Source organism: Schistocerca cancellata, chromosome 10 (assembly GCF_023864275.1).
Source record: "Schistocerca cancellata isolate TAMUIC-IGC-003103 chromosome 10, iqSchCanc2.1, whole genome shotgun sequence".
In the NCBI taxonomy this organism is placed as follows: domain Eukaryota; kingdom Metazoa; phylum Arthropoda; class Insecta; order Orthoptera; family Acrididae; genus Schistocerca; species Schistocerca cancellata.
In genome coordinates this window covers 215,611,276-215,638,582 of record NC_064635.1, presented here as the reverse complement: position 1 = coordinate 215,638,582, position 27,307 = coordinate 215,611,276, and the positions used below count along the sequence as shown (strand labels likewise).

General features: G+C 44.1%; 1 protein-coding gene and 1 non-coding gene across 2 annotated transcripts in view; one reads left to right on the top strand and one right to left on the bottom strand.

Moving 5' to 3' along the window:
* The first annotated feature begins 7,397 nt into the window (after positions 1 to 7,397).
* LOC126106275 (uncharacterized) overlaps positions 7,398 to 27,307 on the top strand; it is a 201,897-nt gene continuing 181,987 nt past the window's right edge. Inside the window, exon 1 of the mRNA XM_049912498.1 lies at positions 7,398 to 7,438. The gene's annotated coding sequence lies outside the window, so the exon portion shown is untranslated. The remainder of the gene's footprint in view (positions 7,439 to 27,307) is intronic.
* Positions 24,091 to 24,165, bottom strand: Trnal-caa (transfer RNA leucine (anticodon CAA)). Its single transcript has one exon. It is a non-coding gene; the product is annotated as a tRNA-Leu (tRNA).

Genomic DNA, 27,307 nt, shown 5'->3' with positions numbered 1-27,307 from the left:
ACACCGTTTGTTGCAATATGCTTGGGACAACAGTACATTTTCAGGCGGACAAACTTTCGAAATTACAGTAGTTACAATTTTCAACAACAGATGGCGCTGCAAGTGATGTGAAAGATATAGAAGACAATGCAGTCTGTGGGTGCGCCATTCTGTACGTCGTCTTTCTGCTGTAAGCGTGTGCTGTTCACAACGTGCAAGTGTGCTGTGGACAACATGATTTATTCCTTAGAAGAGAGGATGTTTCTGGTGTTGGAATTCCACCACCTAGAACACAGTGTTGTTGCAACAAGACGAAGTTTTCAACGGAGGTTTAATGTAACCAAAGGACCGAAAAGCGATACAATAAAGGATCTGTTGGAAAAATTTCAACGGACTGGGAACGTGACGGATGAACGTGCTGGAAAGGTAGGGCGACCGCGTACGGCAACCACAGAGGGCAACGCGCAGCTAGTGCAGCAGGTGATCCGACAGCGGCCTCGGGTTTCCGTTCGCCGTGTTGCAGCTGCGGTCCAAATGACGCCAACGTCCACGTATCATCTCGTGCGCCAGAGTTTACACCTCTATCCGTACAAAATTCAAACGCGGCAACCCCTCAGCGCCGCTACCATTGCTGCACGAGAGACATTCGCTAACGATATAGTGCACAGGATTGATGACGGCGATATGCATGTGGGCAGCATTTGGTTTACTGACGAAGCTTATTTTTACCTGGACGGCTTCGTCAATAAACAGAACTGGCGCATATGGGGAACCGAAAAGCCCCATGTTGCAGTCCCATCGTCCCTGCATCCTCAAAAAGTACTGGTCTGGGCCGCCATTTCTTCCAAAGGAATCATTGGCCCATTTTTCAGATCCGAAACGATTGCTGCATCAAGCTATCTGGACATTCTTCGTGAATTTGTGGCGGTACAAACTGCCTTAGACGACACTGCGAACACCTCGTGATTTATGCAAGATGGTGCCCGGCCACATCGCACGGCCGACGTCTTTAATTTCCTGAATGAATATTTCGATGATCGTGTGATTGCTTTGGGCTATCCGAAACAAACAGGAGGCGGCGTGGATTGGCCTCCCTATTCGCCAGACATGAACCCCTGTGACTTCTTTCTGTGGGGACACTTGAAAGACCAGGTGTACCGGCAGAATCCAGAAACAATTGAACAGCTGAAGCAGTACATCTCATCTGCATGTGAAGCCATTCCGCCAGACACGTTGTCAAAGGTTTCGGGTAATTTCATTCAGAGACTACGCCATATTATTGCTACGCATGGTGGATATGTGGAAAATATCGTACTATAGAGTTTCCCAGACCGCAGCGCCATCTGTTGTTGAAAATTGTAACTACTGTAATTTCGAAAGTTTGTCGGCCTGAAAATGTACTGTTGTCCCAAGCATATTGCAACAAACGGTGTATTTCTATCGCTGCTCGTTTAGTTTTTATTGCCGTTTCAAATATACCGGTCATTTTTGAAACACCCTGTATATACCACAGTAAGGAAATGTGGTCTTGCCAGGGTGGAGTGAGTCCGTCGGAAATGTGCACAAGCTATTAGTCAGATGCGTTGTCCATTCCGTTGCGTTAAGAAGTAAGGACAAGAATAAATTATAGCTTAACTGATAGGCACTAGGGCTCATATTTGAAGCATAGTTGCAGTAGGTATGATAAATCGTGAAAATATTTCCGATGTACGAATAATAATTGCACTCGCTTGGCAGAGCACTCACCTAGTAGGCCTGACGCCAGATGCCACAGAATGGGGTCGGAACCTCCCGACGTGATGAGAGGAAAGCGCGTGCCGGCTGTTGCTCGTCTCGAGATGAGTGCCCCGAGGGTTGTGACGCTGTAACTGCCTGATGGGGTGTTGTCGTGTTGTCTGTGTGAGGGGACAATTAATTGGCTAATAACAGTAATTGTAGTAGTATTCAAAGAAACTACCGAATATGAGACATCGTCACAAAAGTTTGTAAAATGATTTGAAAGTCAGTTTCCTGTTACTCATTGTACTACAACTGCCTTAATTTAATTGCATATTCCTATGCTAGAAATAAGTACCACATTTGAAGATGACCGTCTCTGCAGTGCTCATTCGCGAGTCCACGTCACCTCTGGGTCCAGATTTGTGACACAGCAGCTGATCAGTCCAAGTCGCACGCGTCTGTAAGTTGGCAGCACTGGGAGACATAGACTGAACGAAGCACTGCTCCTCTCACATCCTGCAATCCCACACTGGTCCGCCCCTGAGGTAAGCAGTCAATTTTACTTAGATCACCGACGTCAGTTTAAATTAAACTTACCTTAAGGGGCAGTCATTTGGAGACAAGACAGACGGAGAAAAGTAAGTAAATTGTTTATTATTTCAGAACTGACAGACGTAAGTGCTGAAACATTTATCGCACAGTGAGACGAGACGGTCAATGCTTTCGTGGAGAAATGCTGGCGGGTGCGCGCTCAACAGCTACCGTACCCGGGCACGCACCTCTTCGTCCGAACGAAATCGACGGCGACGAAGTGCACGTACCCCTGGCGCCGTGTTCCAGGAAGTCACTGGCCGGCGGTCCCTCGCAGGGCCGTCATCACTCCCCGGCCGCTGGCACGCCTGTTGTTCCGACTGCACTGCGGAAGTTTCGCCGGAAAGCGCCGACAGATCCTCCGTGTAGTGCCGCCCTCCTATTTCTGGCGCCGTGAAGGGACACATTTGTGGCCGTCGATTACATCTACATCTACATCTACATGCATATACATACTCCGCAGTCCACCATACGGTGCGTGGCGGAGGGTTCCTCGTACCACAACTAGCATCTTCTCTCCCTGTTCCACTCCCAAACAGAATGAGGGAAAAATGACTGCCTATATGCCTCTGTATGAGCCCTAATCTCTCTTATCTTATCTTTGTGGTCTTTCCGCGGCATGTAAGTTGGCGGCAGTAAAATTTTACTGCAGTCAGCCTCAAATGCTGGTTCTCTAAATTTCCTCAGTAGCGATTCACGAAAAGAACGCCTCCTTTCCTCTAGAGACTCCCACCCGAGTTCCTGAAGCATTTCCGTAACACTCGCGTGATGATCAAACCTACCAGTAACAAATGTAGTAGCCCGCCGCTGAATTGCTTCTATGTCCTCCCTCAATCCGACCTGATAGCGATCCCAAACGCTCGATCAGTACTCAAGAATAGGTCGCACCAGTGTTCTATAAGCGGTCTCCTTTACAGATGGACGACATCCTCCCAAAATTCTACCAATGAACCGAAGACGACCATCCACCTTCCCCACAACTGCCATTACATGCTTGTCCCACTTCATATCGCTCTGCAATGTTGCGCCCAAATATTTAAATCGACGTGACTGTGTCAAGCGCTACACTACTAATGGAGTATTCAAGCATTACAGGATTCTTTTTCCTATTCATCTGCATTAATTTTCATTTTCTATATTTAGAGTTAGCTGCCATTCTTTATACCAATCACAAATCCTGTCCAAGTCATCTTGTATCCTCCTACAGTCTCTCAACGACGCCACCTTCCCGTACACCACAGCATCATCAGCAAACAGCCGCACATTTCTATCCACCCTATCCAAAAGATCATTTATGTAGGTAGAAGAGAATAGCGGACCTACCACACTTCCCTGGGGCACTCCAGATGATACCCTCACCTCCGATGAACACTCACTATCGAGGACAACGTACTGGGTTCTGTTACTTAGGAGTCTTCGAGCCACTCACATACTTGGGAACCAATCCCATATGCTCGTTCCATAGTTAGGAGTCATCAGTGGGGCACCGAGTCAAACGCTTTCCGCAAGTCAAGGAATATCGCATCCGTCTGATACCCTTCATCCATGGTTCGCAAGATATCATGTGACGGAGGGGTGCACGTTCGGCACAGCCGTGATCCCGTAGGGAACCGCGAACATTTTGAGTTGTCTCACAGTGGGATAAATGTTTAAACATTTATGGCGTTCACTATTGAAATAATAAACAGTTTAACTAATTTTTTCATCCTACTCGTTTGCATTACGTAACTCTTTCTGAAAGTATTTTTCGTTTTTTACTGAGCAGGAAAACTACACTCTTAAAAAATTCTGAACGTTAGTTGACGTATTTTCATTCGGGTGTTAGTTACTATATGCTTATTATTAGAACGGCGGGTCGCACAAATAACTGACCCGGCCGCAGTTGGGAGACGACCGCCGTAAAGTGTTGTGTAGGCGCACGTGGCAACACGCGCTAGGCGCCGTGGTCCGCCTGCCTCAGAGCTTCGTCGGCGCACGTGCACGTGCACGTTCACAGGGCAGCAACTGACAGCCGGCTCCACGTTCTCTTTCTCTCCGTGCGAGGTCGTGCGTTCACGTGCGGCTTCACTCCTCTGCGAAACGGAGCGTTGACGTGTGTTTGGTAATGAGCGAACTGAGATACGAAACAGTCTGAAATGGCCATATCGAATGTACTGAAGTATTTTACTGATCTGGCTAACAGTGAAGAATGCACAAATAATACAAATTTAGTGCAAGTTCGTGAAATGACAACAAAACCGCCGTCGCCTGAATCTCTAGATATGAACATATTTTTTGATTCTCCAAGAAAGGAATATAAACGAAAACGGAAATCCACGGAATGCCACAATTTTGACAAAAAGTTAGTGCGCGGAACAGTACTTAGACGTCACGACCGAAGGGACTACCAGGCGACTAGAAAAACACAGGCTGATCTCCGCGAAACAGATTATTTTGGCTCAGAGACCTACGTTCCTTGTATTCTCCGCTCATTTGGTTTCTGATTCATAAAAATATAACGGAGGACGAAATGTTTTAATAGGGTGCAGAGACACTGCAGCTGCAAGAACCAAATAGAACCATATCCGCAAATAAAATTATGCAGTTTCAACGGAATTAGTGGCCTGAAAGCACATACAGTCAATTTTCTATAGCGTATATCGCCGATTCGGGTGATTGCTGAATGGCGAAGAGTCAATAACAGCAAATTAAAAAAAAGATTTGGGAGATAGGGAATATTCTCGGTAGTAAAACGTGAGCGGCGGCGGCGGCAAACAAACACACACGCGCTGTCGCGCACGGAGTCTGCGATAAATACGAGTAAAATACTTTCGTACGTCACGCAACACAGTAGTGATGTCTCAGATGTTAGCAAAATTAATTTCATAGTTATATTATAACAAATAAGCCCTCGGTCACAAATATTAAGTCAAAATTGACCTGGCTTCGACGCTACTATGAGCGTCGTCTTCAGAATGAGACTAACTGTTCTAAAACATATTAGGTATATAATACATTAATAACATTAAAGTTTGTACTGACTGGAAAAAGAAGCAGTAGTTACAAGTCACATATTAAAAAAAGATCTAAGCCGGAAAGGCAACTCTTGTTCACAGTACGAGCAGCCCTTAGTGGCTCGCCATCTCACTTGCAACTATTCATGACGTCGCCTTTCCGGCTTAGATCTTTTTTAATATGTGACTTGTAAGTACTGCTTCTTTTTCCAGTCAGTACAAACTTTAATTTTATTAATGTATTATATACCTAATATGTTTTAGAACAGTTAGTCTAATTCTGAAGACGACGCTCATAGTAGCGTCGAAACCTGGTCAATTTTGACTTAATATTTGTAACCGAGGGCTTATTTGTTCTAATATAATTCTGACACGGTGACTGAACCTTAGCAGCTATGTTCAAAGTTTTAATTTCATAGTTTTCCTAACAACTTTCTCGTTGGAAGTTTCTAGAATGTCCGACAGAACGAAAATTCGTTAACAGTTTCACTCGTCTTACGGTATTTCATTTTTCTTTCGTTCTTTTTTTGTCGCGGGCTACTTTTATATATACAAATATAAACCATCAGAATGTTCATGTATTTTTTTTACAGTCCAAATAGGTTAGTTGTTCCGTTTCAGCAACAGTTTGAAGTAAAAAAAAATTTTTTTTTTCCAAAATTTCTTGTTACGGTCGTTTTCTTCTTTTTCTCGTAGCAGCTGGCAGTAATTGTCTTTTAGAAACTACTGCATCACATTCTAGACTAAAAACAGAGATGACCATTTTTTTATATTTTTACTAACATTGGAAATTGTTAGTAACTGGAAATGGTGAAGAAAGGTAAGATCACCTCGATATGCCCTGCCTACCTTCGTGGCCAAAGTATTTCACACACACCCGAGGTGAACAACTGCAGTGCTTTATTTGTTTTGTGTTTCGCAGTATCGTAGATAATGTCCCGCGAGACGTTAGATTTTATGAATGTTTAATATTTTAAGTTTAATATTTTTTTGTGTATCTAAAATTTAAAAACCTCTCTCACACCGGCCTGATTTAGCTTCACTGATCAGGATAGTAAAAACATCCGTATGTTAAGGGAATTTTCATTCACAAAGCAGGCTTATCACATTCACACAGTTCAATACTGTTCTATCCTGATTAAATTGAGCTTAACTTAAATTCCATAAGGCAGTGAAGCAATTTCGAAGTCTCGGTGCGACGAAAATTGTCAGTCGATCTCTTGGAAACATTTGTAATAATTATTAACTTTCGGTGATCACATGGGGAAGACCGGAGATCTGCTGGTAAGACCGTGTTAGCCAATTTATTTGAAGTAATAAACTGGATATCTTGAGCATACAAAACGGCAGGTTCGTCCAGTGTAAATCAGACGTTCCCCACTGATCCCGTGCAACACAGCGTAGTAAGCAGACACTGTCAATAATAATCAGTTAAATAATACGCGAACACACTTACTTTAGTTTAGTTCATGTATTAAGTTCCTTCTCATACAGAATCTCATCAAGATGGCGACTAGCTCAACAATACATACATATACATCCTCCTTCTTTCACGACTAATCGGCAAGCATTCCTTCATTCTTTCCATAAGAGAAAACATAGATAGCAGAGAAGCTATTCCATGGAGTAAATGGACGCTCCAAGGAATAATTGGGCTTGAAACTACTTTGCATTGATAATCGGTAAGATAAGAAGAGATATTTCGAGATATGTACTGAGTTATATAATTTATAAAATTTCTGAAAATATCGCGGAGAGACAGCTGCAAGAGACATTAGAAATGCTTTATACTTCAACTTATTTTCGCACTTCTTTATTAATGCAAAACCGTCACTGTGTTGTGTAATTCATCCTTTCGAAACCAAATTACAATTTAAGATTCCTCCGCACCGAGAAACCTGTCGCCCTTGGCAGTGGTTCAATTCTGCCTCCCTGGAGCCGACCTTGCTGAAGGCAAGACCCGAGAACACGGACCGCTCTGCCGTGGCGTGGAGCCAGCTGGCGTGACGTCATAGCGGCTGTGGCGTCTTGCTCAAGAGGAAGCGGGCTCAGCGCATGCGCGGTGCGCTGCGGTGACGCGGCCTCGGCCGAGGTCTTTACTGCGCACGTGATGCCGCCGCCGCGCCACCGCTGCTGAAACCGGATTCTCCGCAAACGTAAGTTCGCTGCGCTGAGCGACGTGTTCGCGTCCTTCCTACCTGCTTCTCTATTGTGTGTACATCGTGGAATCTACATCCACAGTCTGCAAATTACTGTCGAGCGCATGGCGAAGCGTACTTCCCGTTGTAACAGCTATTAGGGCTTCTTCCTGTTCAATACGCGAATGCAGCACAGGAAGATTAAACGCTCGAAAGCCTAAGTGCGCCCCGTAATTAGTCGACTCTCGTCCTCGTGACCCCACGACAGCGATGCGTGGAAAATGTGGCGCACTGAGGTGGCAAACGTCATCGGACAGCGATGTACACAAATAGCGTACAGCAGGTATAAAAGGGCACTGCATTGGCGGAGCTGTCTTTTGTGCTCACAAGGGAACCTCCCCATCGCACCCCCCTCAGATTTAGTTATAAATTGACACAGTGGATAGGCTTGAAAAACTGAACACAGATCAATCGAGAAAACAGGAAGAAGTTGTGGGGAACTATGAAAAAATAAGCAAAATATACAAACTGAGTAGTCCATGTGCAACATAAGCAACATTATGACAACATGAACTGAGGGGCGCCGTGGTCCTGTGGTTAGAGTGAGCAGCTGCGGAGCTAGCGGTCCTTGGTTCGAGTCTTCCCTTAAGTGAAAATTTTACTTTCTTTATTTTCGCAAAGTTGCGATCTGTCCGTTCATTCATTGACGTCTCTGTTCACTGTAATAAGTTTACTGTCTGTGTTTTGCGACCGCACCGCAAAACCGTGCGATTAGTAGACGAAAGGACGTGCCTCTCCAATAAGAACCGAAAACATTTGATCGCAAGGTCATAGGTCAACCGATTCCTCCGCAGTAAAACATGTCTGATATATTATATACGACACTGGTGACGGCATGTGCGTCACATGACAGGAATATGTTGTCGACCCACCTAACTTGCACACTTGGCGAATGAGTAAAAAGATTCTTCTACCTTGCCCGATTTAGGTTTTCTTGTGGCTGTGATAAACACTCCCAAAAAAGTGATGAAAACATAAGAGTTTGTCACATAAACTGCAACAAATAAATGCAACAGTTTCACAGTCGTACAGTTTTCCCTGTGCTCTGTCAAAACACGTTTTCAAATGTTTCCGTGTGTAGACCGTCAAGCAAATCTGAACATGTCCTGGAATTTTGGAGAGCGAAGTTGATTGTGTGTGAGTGCCTGAACTTTGATAATTGTCTGAAAATAAAAAATTAAACTTTTCACTCGAGTGAAGGCTTGAACCATGGACCTCTAGTTCCGCAGCTGTCCACGCTAACTGCGGGACCAAGGCGCTCGTAGCCTTACACTCTCCTTGATGTTGCATATCTTGCACATGGACTACTCAGTTTGTATATTTTGCTTATTTTTATCATAGTTCCACACAACTTCTTCCTGTTTTCTCGATTGATCTGTGTTCAGTTTTTCAAGGCCTATCTCTGGACCAAGTCATAACTAAATCTGAGGGGGTTGCGATGGGGAGGTTCCCTTGTCAGGTGATCCACGTGGAAAGGTTTCCGACGTTATCGTCAGGGATTAACAGACCTTGAACGTAGCTGCAGCCAGACACATTCGACATTCCGTGTCGGAAATCGACGGGGAGCTCTGTATTCTGAGTGTCAAGACTGTGCCGAGAACAGCGTATTTGAGAATTTCAGGCATCACCTGTCATCACGGCAACTGAGTGGGCGACGGCCTTCACCTAATTCCCGATCGCAGCGGCTTTCGAGTAGAGCTGTCAATGCTAACAGTCAAGCAACACTGCGTCAAGTAATCGCAAAAATCAATGTGCAACTTACGAAGAATGTACCCGTTAGGGCAGTGCGGCGAAATTTGGCGATAATGGGCTACGGTAGCAGACCGACGACACGGGTGCCTTTGCTGTATGTTTGGCTACTTGGTGGCCATTTGCAGCCATTCGTTAAGCTCTCAAACAGCGATGCTATTTTTAGGGATGAAAAAGCGCCATGTCACCAGGCTACAATAGTTCCTGATTGGTTTGAAGGGCATTCTGTACAACTGGAGCGAATGATTTGGCTGTCCAGATCGCCCGAGATGAATATCATCGAATGTTTTTGCGAAGTATCAGTTCCTCTTGGACAAAATCCTGCACCGAGGATGCTCGCATTATGGGAGCCAGTGCGGCTCAGTATTTCCCCCCACGCGAACTGCTGCGTTACACCCAGAAACTGAGGCCTCAAACGATAGTAGTTTACCTTATTTCAGCATTGCAATTCGCGTTGTCCTTCTTTTAGGCTGTGAAAAATCCGTTAGTGGTCTTATTCGGTTTGGCTTCCATCCACTTGAGTAATACCCTCGGGTGGGTTGCGCAAGAAGTCTGTAATCGGTCTCATTTTTAGGCTGATTCCATTTTCCTAGTATTCTACCAATGAACTGCGGTACGCCACCTGCTTTAATTATACAACTCAGGGAATATAATATCCCCAGAAATTTTTGCACCCAGGCAATTGTACGAGTTGATCGTTTCCAGCTGTGACCCATTTATGTTGTAATCATAGTTCACTATGGTTTCTTCTCATTTCGTGAAGTGCAAAGTTTTACGTTTCTGAAAATCTAAAGCAAGTTGCCAATTGTTTTACCACTTTGAAATGTTATCCAGATCTCGCTGAACATTTACGCAACTTTTTTCTAGTCAGTAATTTATTATACATTACTGCATCATCTGCTAGCTATTAACGTTGCCGACGGCCTTGCCGCAGTAGTCATACCGTCTCCCGTCAGATCACCGAAGTTAAGCCCTGTCGGACTGGGCTATCACTCGGATTGATGACCATACAGTTTGCCAAGCGCCGTGGATAAGCGGTATGCTAAACTGACATACGGCCGGGAAAGCGGTGTGCTGACCACATATCCAGTGATACCTGTGGCTGAGGAGGACACGGCGGCCGGTCGGTCCCGTTGGGCCTTCATGGCCTGTTCGGACGTAGTTTAGTTATTTTTTTAGTTTCTACTGTTAATATTCACTGTAACATTGTTAGTATACGGCGTGAACAGGAAGGGACCAACCTCCGACCACAAAAAAGGTTCAAATGGCTCTGAGCACTATGGGACTTAACTTCTGAGGTCATCAGTCCCCTAGAGCTTAGAACTACTTAAACCTAACTAACCTGAGGACATCACACACATCCATGCCCGAGGCAGGATTCGAACCTGCGACCGTAGTGGTCGCGCAGTTCCAGACTGAAGCGCCTAGAACCGCTCGGCCACAACGGCCGGCTCCTCTCACCACAGATGTAAGTTGGGCAACCTTGGCATGGTGCCAATGTATGTCGTTGGCATTCGACATGAATATTTCTGTATTAGCAATTATCAGAACCATGCTCCATTAAGGATACGCACTGCGCACGCTATACTGCCTATGTGCAAAGCCTTGGTCTGGGAATATGTTTCTTATAAATCTGTAACTAGTACTTAGATCTCATGGCCACATTAATTGGAGTAAACGAAGAAAGCCCTAGTGTAAACACCCCTGTTCTACATCTACATGGATACTCTGCAAATCACATTTAAGTGCCTTCACAATTCTCTATTATTCTAATCTCGTATAGCGCGCGGAAACAATGAACACCTATATCTGATTTCCATTATTATATCGTGGTGATCGTTCTTCCATATGTAGGTCAGTGTCAACAAAATACTTTTGCATTCGGAGAAGAAAGTTGGTGACTGGAATTTCGTGAGAAGATTCCTTCGCAACGGAAAACGCCTTTCTTTTAATGGTGTCCAGCCCAAATCCTGTATCATTTCTGTGACACTCTCTCCCATATGTCGCGATAATACAAAATGCGCTGCTTTTCATTGAACTTTTTCGATCTACTCCGTCAGTCCTATCTGGTAAGGATCCCACACCGTGCAACAGTATTCTAAAAGAGGACGGACAAGCATCGTGTAGGCAGTCTCCTTAGTAGATCTGTTACATTTTCTAAGTGTCCTGCCAATAAAATCACTTTCGTTAGCCTTCCCTACAACATTTTCTATGTGTTTCTTCCAACGTAAGTTTTCGTAATTATAATACCTAGGTATTTAGTTGAATTTACGGCTTTTAGATTATACTGATTTATCGTGTAACCGAAGTTTAACGCGTTCCTTTTAGCACTCATGTGGATGACCTCACACTTCTGTCACTTTTCGCACCATTCAGACATCTTTTCTAAATCGTTTTGCAGTTTGTTTTGATCTTTTGATGACGTTATTAGTCGATAAACGACGGCGTCATCTGCAAACAACCGAAGACAGCTGCTCAGATTGTCTCCCAGATCGTTTGCGTAGATAAAGAACAGCAAAGGGCCTATAATGATACCCTGGGGAACGCCAGAAATCACTTTTACTCGATGACTTTCCATCAATTACTACGAACTGTGACCTCTCTGACAGGAAATCACAAATCCAGTCACATAACTGAGACGATTTCCATAAGCACGCAATTTCACTACGAGCCGCTTGTGTGGTACAGCGTCAAAAGCCTTCCGGAAATCCAGAAATAGGGAGTCGATCTGAAATCCCTTGTCAATAGCACTCAACACTTCATGTGAATAAAGAGCTAGTTGTGTTTCACAGGAACGATGTTTTCTAAACCCATGTTGACTGTGTGTCAATAGACCGTTTCCTTCGAGGTAATTCATAATGTTTGAACACAATATATGTTCTAAAATCCTGCTGCACATCGAACATTAACGATATGGGCCTGTAATTTAGTGGACTACTCCTACTACCTTTCTTGAATACTGGTGTGACCTGTGTAACTTTCCAGTCTTTGGGTACGGACCTTTCGTCCAGCGAACGGTTGTATATGATTGTTAAGTATGGGGCTAATGAATCAGCATACTCCTAAAGGAACCTAATTGGTGTACAGTCTGGACCAGAAGACTTGCTTTTATTAAGGGATTTAAGTTGCTTCACTACTCCGAGGATATTTTCTTGTAAGTTACTCATGTTGGCAGCAGTTCTCGATTGGAATTCTGGAATATTTACTTCGTCTTCTTTTGTGGAGGAGTTTCAGAAGGCTGTGTTTAGTAACCCTGCTTTGGCAGCACTGTCTTGGATAGTATCTCCATTGCTATCGCGCAGAGAAGGCATTGATTGTTTCTTGCCGCTAACTTGCTTCACATACGACCAGAATCTCTTTGGATTTTCTGCCAGGTTTCGAGACAAAGTTTCGTTGTGAAAACTGTTATAAGCATCTCGCATTGAAGTCCTGGCTAAATTTCGAGCTTCTGTAAAAGATCGCCAATCTTGGGGATTTTGCGTCTGTTTAAATTTGGCACATTTGTTTCGTTGTTTCTGCAACAGTGTTCTGACCCATTGTCTGTACCAAGGAGGATCAGCTCCGCTGTTTGTTACTTTATTTGGTATCAATCTTTCAGTTGCTGCCGATACTAAAATTATTAATTTGGAATGAGTGGAGATTGTCTCTCAGGAAGGCGTCAAGTGAATTTTTATCTGCTTTTCTGAATAAGTATATTTTTCGCTTATTTTTCGAGGATTTTGGGATTACAATATTCAATCTCGCAACGACAAACCTGTGTTCACTAATCGGTTTTGATGCTCGTTATTAACTCAGGATTATTTGTTGCTAAGAGTTCAAGTGTGTTTTCACAACCGTTTACTATTCGCGTGGGCTCATGAACTAGCTGCTCGAAGTAATTTTCAGATAATGCGTTTAGCACAATTTAGGATATTTTACGCGTACCTTCGGAAGTAAACATGTACATCCCCACGAACTATTATCGTATGAGTCGGGTACGTGTTCGAAATCAAACTCAAGTTTTCTTTGAACCTATCAGCAACTGTATCATCTGAATTGGGTGGTCGATAACATGATCCAATTATTATTTTATTCCGGTTGCCTACAATGACCTCTGCCCATTCTAGCTCACAGGAAGTATCTACTTCAATTTCGCGACAAGTTAAACTATTTCTAATAGCAACAAACACGCCACCGCCAACCGTGTTTAGCCTATGCTTTCGGAACACCGTTAGGTTCTTCGCAAAAATTTCGGCTGAGCTTATATCCGGCTTTAGCCAGCTTTCAGTGCCTGTAACGATTTGAGCATCAGTGCTTTCTATTAGTTCTCGGAGTTCCGGTACTTTCTCAACACAGCTACGACAATTTACAACTGTTATACTGATGGTTCCTGTATCTACGTTCTTCCTGTGTTCAGCCTGCACCCTTTGTAACTGAAGCCCTTCTTGTGTTTTCCCGAGACCCTCTAACCTAAAAAACTCTCCAGCCCACGCCATACAACCCCTGCTACCCGTGTAACTGTCTCTTGGTTATAGTGGGCACCTGATCTATTCAGCGAAACCCGAAACCCAACCACCCTTTGGCACAAGTCGATGAATCTGCAGCCTACACGGTCGCATAACCGTCTGAGCCTCTGATTCAGACCCCCCACTCGGCTCTGTACCAGAGGTCTGCAATCGGTCCTGTCGACTATGCTGCAAATGGTCAGCTCTGCTTTCATCTTCCAAGCAAGACTGGCAGCCTTTACCACTTCTGTTAGCCGCTCGAAACCAGAGAGAATCTCTTCTGGTCCAAAGTGACACACATCATTGGTACCGACGTGAGCAACCACCTGCAATTGGCAGCACCTTGTGCTCTTGATGGCATCTGGGAGGACCCATTCCACATGTGGAATGACTCCACCTGGTATGCACAAGGAGTGCACATTGGTTTTCTTATCAGCCAAGTCCCTAAGGGGCTCCATAACACGCCTAACGTTGGAGCTCCCACCTACCAATAATCCCACCGTCTGTGATTGTTCGGATCTCGCAGGCTGAGTGGTTTCCTCTGAAACAGGAGAGGCGACAGCATCTGGCTCAGCGACAGTGTCAGCCACAGACAGCGCCTGGAACCTGTTTGTCAGACAAACCGGGGAGGCCTCACGTGCGGCCGCCTGGGAAGTCTTTCGCCGCCTGCTACTCCCCAGGGCGAACTCCCACTCGACCACAGGTGAGGGGTCAGCCTCAGTGCGAGCAGTGACTGGGTTGGCCACTGGTCAGGACCGGTCGGAGGACTCGGACGCGCTGGACGTCCGTTGGATCCCCACGGCCGGCCCACAACAGTGGCGCCCATCCACTGCAGCCTCAAGCTGTGTAACCGAAGCCATCACAGCCTGGAGCTGGGAGCGAAGTGTCACCAAGTCGTCTCGCATCCGCATACAACAATCGCAGTCCCTAAAGACGGCGGAAAACTTAAATATGCAGATAAACGGACTATCGACTCACGCTACGGAAATCTGCTGTAGACCCTGCCGAAAACGCACAAACTGTGTCTAGTAATACGCAGATATTCAGAAACCTAACTACCGAATCACTCAGGTGAACCTAAATAATTCGCCCCTGATTAGGAACGTGTAATATGTCACAAAATCAGTTTACTTTCCGACGCAAACGAAAACGCGAGAACAGTGGCTATTAGATATTAAATTTACACGCAGAAACTCAAGAAACTAAACTACGGAAGCACACAGATGGTACAATAAAATTCGCTCCTGGTTAGGAACTCATAAACGTCACAAATGCGGTTATTTTCCTGTTGCTGCGTCTGTCTCGGTCGGCTAGTGCTGTTATATGTAAGGAACACAACTAGTTGTTTCTCCCAAGAATTTCTGTCTGTGAATAATTTGTACTAAATGGTGTGAATTATGACTCGAGAAATTATTATAAAATCCCAGCTGTAACTATTGCTGAAATCCGTCTAATTGGAGCAGCCCAGAAAAAGAGCAAAGTGCTACATATTTCACTGCTTCCTTTTCTTGCAAAATAATTGCCTAACGCAATATGTAAGCATATTAGGAATATTACATCTTGGATGGAAAATGTATGTACATAATATGTATGCATATAAAGTTTCATGAAAAACTGCGTAGCAACACAATGTGGTATCTAAATTAAACTGATAAACTGAGTGAGCAATGCACAAGTATTTTATTAGTACATAATAAAAATTAAGCACAGTCCATTTTATGTCCCTTAAATAATACTGTTTTTGTAAGCAAACTTCGTTTCTGCGATGATTACGTCATATTCTTTACCGAATGACAATTTCTGACTTCCAAATACTGAAGTAAAATAGATTTCGTAAACGTTGTGTTTGACTTTCTAATGAAGAATTTACACATTCGGTACGATATACGAGGCGGCTACACAGGTAGCGGGGGTCTGAGGTTTGGACTGGGAGAGTTTTTACACTACTGGCCGTTAAAATTGCTACACCACGAAGATGACGTGCTACAGACGCGAAATACAACCGATAGGAAGAAGATGGTTCCACAATGAGATTTTCACTCTGCAGCGAAGTGTGCGCTGATATGAAACCTCCTGGCAGATTAAAACTGTGTGCTGGCCCGAGACTCGAACTCGGGACCTTTGCCTTTCGCGGTAGAGGTAGAGTAAGCCATCCAAGCTCTGACTCAATGCCCAGGAGTATTACGGCTGTTATTAAGGCCAGAGGTGATTGTTCTGGGTACTGATTTCTCAGGATCTATGCACCCAAATTGCGTGAAAATGTAATCACATGTCAGTTCTAGTATATTTGTCCAATGAATACCCGTTTATCATCTGCATTTCTTCTTGGTGTAGCAATTTTAATGGCCAGCAGTGTAGATTAGAGAGTCACAAAATGCGTTTCTGTCACAAAGAGTGCAGGTCGAACACAGGTCAAGGACTGACAAAAGAAACACAAGTATTATAACAGTAAATTGTTACAGCAGTATTGGGACAGAACCAGAGCTGCAGCCACTGATAGAAAACACTGAAGCACAAAGTTACAGGTACTGAAAGCGGTGTAAAGCCAGAGATAACTTCAGTCGATTTTTTTTTTTCGGTAAGGATAGACTAAACGTAGTTGGTTCGCTCGTGTTTGTAGCCGTTAAGAGAGGTTTTCCCCAACATGAACCATGGACCTTGCCGTTGGTTGGCAGACTTGCGTGCCTCAACGATACAAATGGCCGTACCGTAGGTGCAACCACAACAGAGGGGTATCTGTTGAGAGGCCAGACAAACTTGTGGTTCCTGAAGAGGGGCAGCAGCCTTTTCAGTAGTTGCAGGGCAACAGTCTGGATGATTGACTGATCTGGCCTTGTAACACTAACCAAAACGGCCTTGCTTTGCTGGTACTGCGAACAGCTGAAAGCAAGGGGAAACTACAGCCGTAATTTTTCCCGAGGGCATGCAGCTTTACTGTATGGTTAAATGATGATGGAGTCCTCTTGGGTAAAATATTCCGGAGGTAAAATAGTCCCCCATTCGAATCTCCGGGCAGCGAAAACTCAAGAGGACGTCGTTATCAAGAGAAAGAATACTGGCGTTCTACGGATCGGAGCGTGGAATGTCAGATCCCTTATCGGGAAGGTAGGTTAGAAAATTTAAAAAGGGAAATGGATAGGTTAAACTTAGATATAGTGGGAATTAGTGAAGTTCGGTGGCAGGAGGAACAAGACTTTTGGTCAGGTGAATACAGGGTTATAAATACAAAATCAAATAGGGTTAATGCAGGAGTAGGTTTAATAATGAATAAAAAAATTGGAGTGCGGGTAAGCTACTACAATCAGCATAGTGAACCCATTATTGCGGCCAAGATAGACACGAAGCCCACGCCTACTACAGTAGTACAAGTTTATATGCCAACTAGCTCTGCAAATGACGAAGAAATTGAAGAAATGTATGAGAAGATACAAGAAATTATTCAAATAGTAAAGGGAGACGAAAATTTAATAGTCATGGGTGACTGATAATTCGATAGTAGGACAAGGATGAGAAGGAAACGTAGTAGGTGAATATGGATTGGGGGTAAGAATGAAAGAGGAAGCCGCGTGGTAGAATTTTGCACAGAGCATAACTTAATCATAGCTAACACTTGGTTCAAGAATCATAAAAGAAGGTTGTATACATGGAAGAAGCCTGGAGATACTAGCAGGTATCAGATAGATTATATAATGGTAAGACGGAGAGTTAGGAACCAGGTTTTAAATTGTAAGACATTTCCAGGGGCAGATGTGGACTCTGACCACAATCTATTGGTTATGAACTGTAGATTAAAACTGAAGAAACTGCAAAAAGGTGGGGACTTAAGGAGATGGGACCTGCATAAACTGAAAGAACCAGAGGTTCTACAGAGTTTCAGGGAGAGCATAAGGGAACAATTGACAGGAATGGGGGAAAGAAATACAGTAGAAGAAGAATGGGTAGTTTTGAGGGATGAAGTAGTGAAGGCAGCACTGCATCAAGTAGGTAAAAAGACGAGGGCTAGTAGAAATCCTTGGGTAACAGAAGAAATGTTGGTGAAAGGAGAAAATATAAAAATGCAATAAATGAAGCAGGCAAAAAGGAATACAAACGTTTCAAAAATGAGATCGACAGGAAGTGCAAAATGGCTAAGCAGGGATGGCTAGAGGCTTATCTCACTAGGGGTAAGATAGATACTGCCTACAGGAAAATTAAAGAGGCCTTTGGAGAAAAGAGAGCCACTTGTATGAATATCAAGAGCTCAGATGGAAACCCAGTTCTAAGCAAGGAAGGCAAAGTAGAAACATGGAAGGAGTATATAGAGGTTCTATACAACGGCGATGTACTTGAGGACAATATTATGGAAATGGAAGAGGACGTAGATGAAGATGAAATGGGGAATATGATACTGCGTGAAGAGTTTGACAGAGCACTGAAAGACCTGAGTCGAAATAAGGCCCCAGGAGTAGACAGCATTCCATTAGAACTACTGATGGCCTTGGGAGAGCCAGTCCTGACAAAACTCTACCATCTGGTGACCAAGATGTATGAGACAGGCGAAATACCCTCAGACTTCAAGAAGAATATAATAATTCGAATTCCAAAGAAAGCAGGTGTTGACAGATGTGAAAATTACCGAACTATCAGTTTAATAAGTCACGACTGGAAAATACTAATTCGAATTCTTTAGAGACGAATGGAAAAACTGGTAGACGCCGACCTCGGGGAAGATCAGTTTGGATTCCGTAGTAGTATTTGAACACGTGAGGCAATACTGACCCTACGACTTATCTTAGAAGATAGTTTAAGGATAGGAAAGACCTATGTTTCTAGCATTTGTAGACTTAGAGAAACCTTTTGACAATGTTGACTGGAATACTGTCTTTAAAATTCTGAAGGGGGCAGGGGTAAAATACAGTGACCGAAAGGCTATTTACGATTTATACAGAAACCAGATGGCAGTTGTAAGTCGAGGGACATGAATGGGAAGCAGTGGTTGGGAAGGGAGTGAGGCAGTGTTGTAGCCTCTCGCTGATGTTATTCAATCTGTATATTGAGCAAGCAGTAAAGGAAACAAAAGAAAAATTCGGAGTAGGTATTCAAATCCACGGAGATGAAATAAAAACTTTGGGGTTCTCCGATCACATTGTAATTGTGTCAGAGACAGCAAAGGACTTGGCAGAGCAGTTGAACGGAATGGACAATGTCTTGAAAGGAGGATACAAGATAAACATCAACAAAAGTAAAACGAGGATAATGGAATGTAGTCGAATTGAGTCTGGTGATGCTGAGGGAATTAGATTAGGAAATGAGACTCTTAAAGTAGTAAAGGAGTTTTGGTATTTGGGGAGCAAAATAACTGATGATGGTCGAAGTAGAGAGGATATAAAATGTAGACTGGAAAGGGCAAGGAAAGCCTTTCTGAAGAAGAGAAATTTGTTAACATCAAATGTAGATTCAAGCGTGAGGAAGTCGTTTCTGAAAGCATTTGTATAGAGTGTAGCCATGTATTGAAGTGAAACATGGACGATAAGTAGTTTGGACAAGAAGAGCATAGAAGCTTTTGAAATGTGGTGCTACAGACGAATGCTGAAGATTAGATGGGTAGATCACATAACTAATGAGGGGGTATTGAATAGAATTGGGGAGAAGAGGAGTTTGTGGCACAACTTGACTAGCAGAAGGGATCGGTTGGTAGGACATGTTCTGAGGCATCAAGGGATCACCAATTTAGTACTGGAGGTCAGCGTGGAGGGTAAAAATCGTAGAGGGAGACCAAGAGATGAATACACTACGCAGATTCAGAAGGATGTAGGTACTGGGAGATGAACAAGCTTGCACAGGATAGAGTAGCATGGAGAGCTGGATCAAACCAGTCTCAGGACTGAAGATCACAACAACATCAACAACAAGAGAGGTTTGTCTTGTAGCGAAATTGAAGTAGATAGTTCCTGTGAGTTAGTGTGGACAGAGGTTATACTTGGCAACCGCAATAGTATCGACAGCAGTGAGGAGATTTATACGAAATAAATGAATACGAGACGGATATGAGGCCCACTCCTCATAGCACACTAAACGGTTTAGAACCGGGGAGAGGGGGTGGTGGGTTCTAACCCGTGTTGCGTACTATGGGGAGTGGGCCTCAAATCCGTCTCGTATTCATGAATTTCCATGTGAACTGGAAGGGGGGGGGCGCTTTAACTTGGCGCACAAAAGCGTTAGAACACTGTTGCAGAAAAAACGAAGAAAGTGTGCCGCATTTAAAAGAATACAATATCTCCAAGATTGGCAAAGGCTTACAGTAGATAGAAATTTAGCGTGAACTCCAATGCGAGATGATTTTAACAGTTTCCACGACGAATCTCTGTCTCGAAATCTGGCAGAGTATGCGAAGATGTTCTGGGTGATCGTGAAGTACACCAGTGGCGAGGCATGGTCAACACAGCCATAGCGAGTTAGCCGAGGTGGTGATGTCGGAGATGGTAGCACTCTGTAGGGGTTACTGAACACGGTTTCCGAAATTCCTTCACCGAAGAAGACGGAGAAAATATTCCAGAATTCCATGAAGTACTGTTGCCGACATGATTAACTTAGACGTAGATCCTCTTGGCGCAGCAAAGCATCTTAAATCATTTAATAAAGGCTAGTGCACCGTTCCAGATTTTATACCGATCCCTTTCAGAGTATGGGAATATAACAGCTCCATACTGTTACATTACAACTCGCTCGACGAAAGATCTGACGTAAAGGCTGGAAAGTTCCGCAGCTCACATCAGTGCTCAAGAAATGAAGTAGGAATAAACCGATGAATTACAGATCCGCGTCACTAACGTCGATTTGCAGTAGCATTACGGAACATATATTGCGTTCGAACATTATGAATTACTTCAAGGAAGACGATCTGTTGACACAAAGCAAGTTTAACATTTTTAAATGTTCGGATTATAAGTTGCCGTCTCTTTATCTAAGAATAGATGATGAATGCAGCTAGCCGCTGTCTCTGTGTAATGTCTTGTCTGTATAGACGTGTATCTGTTGCCTTTAAGACCCCTTCACCTTCACCCATAAATCTATACAGTAAAGTAAGGCCCTCCCCGTTCTTGGCTGATCCGTGATAAGACAGGCGAAAAATTAGACTAATGGAGGATTATTAGTATTATCTATATTTTCATCCGCTCTCTCTCTCTCTCTCTCTCTCTCCCTCTCTCCTTTATCTATGTACAGTTTTTAATATAATATAGCATTACGTGAAATCAGCCAAATAGGTTCTTTGGTGGGGCCCTTCGTCTTGGTAATCAGCGGCTGGCTTGCTGTAAGAGATCTTTACATTTATTATTACTGTTAAACACTGCAGTCAGTCGGGAGAATCAATCGTGTGGACAATTTGTTCCTTTTACGAAAGATTGCGAATTCCAGATGTGTACGAAGCCTTTTTGGACGATTTAACACAGACTCAGTGATTGCAGGTTCTCTTCGACACAGCTGAAACTTCCCCACTAATTACAGGGCCAACGTGATCATCAAATGATTCAGAAAAAACTCATTCGTTCATTCACTCCAGAACAAAAAAAGTCACAAACCTTATTTATGGAGGAAATTGTGTATTATATCCATCTCCATTACATATCCAGATCTCTGGTGATTCCACGCCTTAATTATTTTCCTTTTACAGTCTCTTTCTCCTCAAACAAACCGCTAGCGGCACAAATGTTAATTGGCTCGCTTTAGCGAGAAGAAAAGCAGAATATGTATCTCTCAGAAACACGTCAATCCCTCAACAGGTACTCCAGATGGCTCAAATGGCTCTGAGCACTATGGGACTCAACATCTTAGGTCATAAGTACCCTAGAACTTAGAACTACTTAAACCTAACTAACCTAAGGACATCACACACACCCATGCCCGAGGCAGGATTCGAACCTGCGACCGTAGCAGTCCCGCGGTTCCGGACTGCAGCGCCAGAACCGCTAGACCACCGCGGCCGGCACGTACTCCAGAAGCTGTCCTAGTTACCACTCTAACAACCATGGAGAATGCATATATGCATCTCTGTTATTTCAAAGAATAAACGCACTAGAAAATACTTTGGCGTCGTCGTGCTGTCGCCGCATATATTACGAGAAAATCAGATCAGATAACTTTTCCAAAGTGAATGACTGTGGATGGTTTGATTGAAAATGATTAATTGGTGCGTGGTAGAGGGTATTTTCTGTGGGGACATTACACAATGATTCAGAAAATATCGTTCTTGTCAAACACAACTAGCTTTTTTATTTTTTCGAAGTAATGAGTGCTACGGACATAAGATCTAAAACTGATTCCATATGTCTACATTTCCAAAAGGCTTCTGTTACTGTACGCCACAAGCGGCTTCTAATGAAACTGCGCGCCTGTGGAGTGTCGTGGGAGTTGTGTGTCTGGACTCGTGATTTCCCACTGGAAAGGTCACAGTTCGTAGTAATGGACGGCAAGTCATCGAGTAAAACAGAAGTAATATCTTGCGTTCCCCCATGAAGTGTTATAGGCCCTCTGATGTTCCTGATCTACACTCCTGGAAATTGAAATAAGAACACCGTGAATTCATTGTCCCAGGAAGGGGAAACTTTATTGACACATTCCTGGGGTCAGATACATCACATGGTCACACTGACAGAACCACAGGCACATAGACACAGGCAACAGAGCATGCACAATGTCGGCACTAGTACAGTGTATATCCACCTTTCGCAGCAATGCAGGCTGCTATTCTCCCATGGAGACGATCGTAGCGATGCTAGATGTAGTCCTGTGGAACGGCTTGCCATGCCATTTCCACCTGGCGCCTCAGTTGGACCAGCGTTCGTGCTGGACGTGCAGACCGCGTGAGACGACGCTTCATCCAGTCGCAAACATGCTCAATGGGGGACAGATCCGGAGATCTTGCTGGCCAGGGTAGTTGACTTACACCTTCTAGAGCACGTTGGGTGGCACGGGATACATGCGGACGTGCATTGTCCTGTTGGAACAGCAAGTTCCCTTGCCGGTCTAGGAATGGTAGAACGATGGGTTCGATGACGGTTTGGATGTACCGTGCACTATTCAGTGTCCCCTCGACGATCACCAGTGGTGTACGGCCAGTGTAGGAGATCGCTCCCCACACCATGATGCCGGGTGTTGGCCCTGTGTGCCTCGGTCGTATGCAGTCCTGATTGTGGCCCTCACCTGCACGGCGCCAAACACGCATACGACCATCATTGGCACCAAGGCAGAAGCGACTCTCATCGCTGAAGACGACACGTCTCCATTCGTCCCTCCATTCACGCCTGTCGCGACACCACTGGAGGCAGGCTGCACGATGTTGGGGCGTGAGCGGAAGACGGCCTAACGGTGTGCAGGACCGTAGCCCAGCTTCATGGAGACGGTTGCGAATGGTCCTCGCCGATACCCCAGGAGCAACAGTGTCCCTAATTTGCTGGGAAGTGGCGGTGCGGTCCCCTACGGCACTGCGTAGGATCCTACGGTCTTGGCGTGCATCCGTGCGTAGCTGCGGTCCGGTCCCAGGTCGACGGGCACGTGCACCTTCCGCCGACCAAATCGATGTACTGTGGAGACCTCACGCCCCACGTGTTGAGCAATTCGGCGGTACGTCCACCCGGCCTCCCGCATGCCCACTATACGCCCTCGCTCAAAGTCCGTCAACTGCACATACGGTTCACGTCCACGCTGTCGCGGCATGCTACCAGTGTTAAAGACTGCGATGGAGCTCCGTATGCCACGGCAAACTGGCTGACACTGACGGCGGCGGTGCACAAATGCTGCGCAGCTAGCGCCATTCGACGGCCAACACCGCGGTTCCTGGTGTGTCCGCTGTGCCGTGAGTGTGATCATTGCTTGTACAGCCCTCCCGCAGTGTCCGGAGCAAGTATGGTGGGTCTGACACACCGGTGTCAATGTGTTCTTTTTTCCATTTCCAGGAGTGTAGATAAAAGATTTAGAAGACACTTTGAGCAGGCTTTTTAGACTGTTTGCATACGATGCTGCCATTTACCATTTAGTAAATTCATCATAAGATAAAAACAAAAGGCAAGATGATTTGTACAACATATCTGGATGGTGCAAAAAGAGGCTATTGACCCTAAATAATAAAAAGTGCAAGGTCGTCCGCAGTAGTACTAAAATGAATCCGTTGAATTTCGGTTAAACGAAAAATCACACAAATCTAAAGGCTGCCAATTCGACTAAATACGTAGCAGTTATAACAACGAATACCTCAAAATGGAACGACCACATACAGAACGTAATATTGCGAGGAAGAGAAACGAAAGACTGTGTTGCATTGTCAGAATATTTAGAAGATGCAACAGGTCTACTAAACAAACTGCCTACACTGCTATGAAACTTTCTGGCAGATTGAAACTATGTTCCGGACCGAGACTCGAACTCGGGACCTTTGCCTTTTGCGGGCAAGTGCTCTACCAACTGAGCTACCCAAGCACGACTCACGCCCCCTCCCCACAGCTTTAATTTCGCCAGTACCTCGTCTTCTACCGTCGAAACTTCGCAGAAACTGTCCTGCATACCTTGCGGAACTAGCACTCCTCGAAAAAGGATATAGCAGAGACACGGCTTAGCCACAGCCTAGGGGATGTTACCAGAATGAAATTTTCACTCTGCAGCGGAGTGTGCGCAGATATGAAACTCCCTGGCAGATTAAAACTGAGTGCCGGATCGAGACTCCAACTCAGTTGGTAGAGCACTTGCCTACGAAGGGCAAAGGGCCCGTGTTTGAGTCTCGGTCCGGCACACAGTTTTAATCTGCCAGGGAAGTTTCACATCAGCGCACACTCCGCTGCAGAGTGAAACTTTCATTCTGTCCACACTGCGTTTGTCCATACTGTTGTGGAGTACTGCTGCATGTGGGACCCGCATCAGATAGGATTGACAGAATGCAAAGAAGGGAAGCTCGTTTTGTATTAAGGCGAAATAGCGTCACGGATATCATACACTAGTTGGGGTGGCAGTTATTAAAACAAAAGCGTTTTTCCTTGCAGCGATATCTTTTCGCGAAATTTCAGTCTCTAACTTTCTCCTCTTGAATGTGAAAATAATTTTGTTAACACCCATCTACATAGGGAGAAATGATCATTGGCATGAAATAAGAGAAATCAGAGGTGGCATGGCAAGATTGAAGTGTTTGTTTTGGTCGAACGGTAGAGAAATAGTGTGAAATAGTTTGATCAACCCTCTGAGAGGCACTTAAGTGTGAATTGCACAGTAGTCATGTAGATCTAGATTGAATCTTTTCCTTTTGAGAGATTTTTAAAGGAGCGATCTCGAGGTGGATGAAGATTAAACAATGTGTGTTAAAAATTTCATGTTAGACACCTACCATTGTACTATATACATGATTCCCATCAAAAGTTGCTAATATCAAGTCAACACTAGTATCAAAAGGAAACTTTAGAGCCTTATTAAGTAGGTTAGATTTTTCAAGAACACTTAGTTCAGCGACCAGAAAGTAACCAATCAGAAGTTTCCAAGTACTGTTAACATCAGTTTCCATAAATGTTAGTGTCTCCTTTGCAACAAGTATGCTACCATAATCAAGTCAAGAACGATAATCTTCATACCAAACAAACGAAAATTCAATGTGTTTACTTATAGCAGTTTCAACAAACAGCATTGCACATAGCAATTTCTTGACCTTCTTCATGAATTACTGATATTTTATTTTGAGTGTAGCTGCTGCTTCTTTGCTGAATCCTGGATTCCCACTTACAACACTGTACCATCTTCTCAATCTCTATCCATAGGTAGAGATGTACTGAAATTTCTCCTGATATAAGTACATGCCTTGCTGCTGCAGAAATTGAGAGTTATAGCGATGGTTCGAAGAGCAGATGGGCGCTTTTGTCTTGTTTGACCTCCACTGGCATGCTTTAAGAACTCGGAGGTAAGCAATATGGCAGCATCACTTTGGCATACGTGTCTCCTGCAGACCTGCAAACTGTTCTTTATACATTCATGACGAGAAATTACATTGATATGGAATGAGAAAACAACAAAACGGAACTAATAACAACTAAATTTTTTCACAGTGGGGCCAAATAATAACCTGTTGTTGCGGTCTTCAGTCCTGAGGCTGGTTTGATGCAGCTCTCCATGCTACTCTATCCTGTGCAAGCTTCTTCATCTCCCAGTACCTACTGCAGCCTACATCCTTCTGAATCTGCTTACTGTATTCATCTCTTGGTCTCCCTCTACGACTTTTACCCTCCACACTGCCCTCCAATGCTAAATTTGTGATCCCTTGATGCCTCAGAACATGTCCTGCCAACCGATCCCTTCTTCTAGTCAAGTTGTGCCACAATTCTATTCAATACCTCATTAGTTATGTGATCTACCCATCTAATCTTCAGCAATCTTCTGTAGCACCACATTTCGAAAGCTTCTATTCTCTTCTTGTCCAAACTATTTATCGTCCATGTTTCACTTCCACACATGGCTACACTCCATACAAATACTTCCAGAAACGACTTCCTGACACTTAAATCAGTACTTGATGTTGACAAATTTCTCTTCTTCAGAAACGCTTTCCTTGCCATTGCCAGTCTACATTCTATATCCTCTCCACATCGACCATCATCAGTTATTATGCTCCCCAAATAGCAAAACTCGTTTACTACTTTAAGTGTCTCATTTCCTAATCTAATTCCCTCAGCATCACCAGACTTAATTCGACTACATTCCATTATCCTCGTTTTGCTTTTGTTGATGTTCATCTTATACCGTCCTTTCAAGACACTGTCCATTCCGTTCAGCTGCTCTTACAGGTCCTTTGCTGACTCTGACAGAATTACAATGTCATCGCCGAACCTCAAAGTTTTTCTTTCGTCTTCGTGGATTTTAATACCTACTCCGAATTTTTCTTTTGCTTCCTTTACTGCTTGCTCAATATACAGATTGAATAACAACGGGGATAGGCTACAACCCTGTCTCACTCCCATGTCAACCACTGCTTCCCTTTCATGCCCCTCGACTCTGATAACTGCCATCTGATTTCTGTACAAATCGTTAATAGCCTTTCGCTCCCTGTATTTTACCCCTGCCACCTTTAGAATTTGAAAGAGGGTAAATGCAGTCAACATTGTCAAACGCTCTCTCTAAGTCTACAAATGCTAGAAACGTAGGTTTGCCTTTACTTAATCTTTCTTCTAATATAAGTCGTAGGGTCAGTATTGGCTCAAGTGTTCCAATATCTCTACGGAATCCAAACTGATCTTTCCCGAGGTCGGCGTCTACCAGTTTTTCCATTCGTCTCTAAGGAATTCGAGTTAGTATTTTGCAGCCGTGACTTATTAAACTGACTGTTCGGTAATTTTCACATCTGTCAAAACCTGCTTTCTTTGGGATTGGAATTATTGTATTTTTCTTGAAGTCTGAGGGTATTTCGCCTGTCTCATACATCTTGCTCACCAGATGGTAGAGTTTTGTCAGGACTGGCTCTCCCAAGGCTGTCAGTAGTTCTAGTGGAATGTTATCTACTCCCGGGGCCTTGTTTCAGCGCAGGTCTTTCAGTGCTCTTTCAAGCAGCATCATATTTCCCATATAATCTCCATCTACACCCTCTTCCATT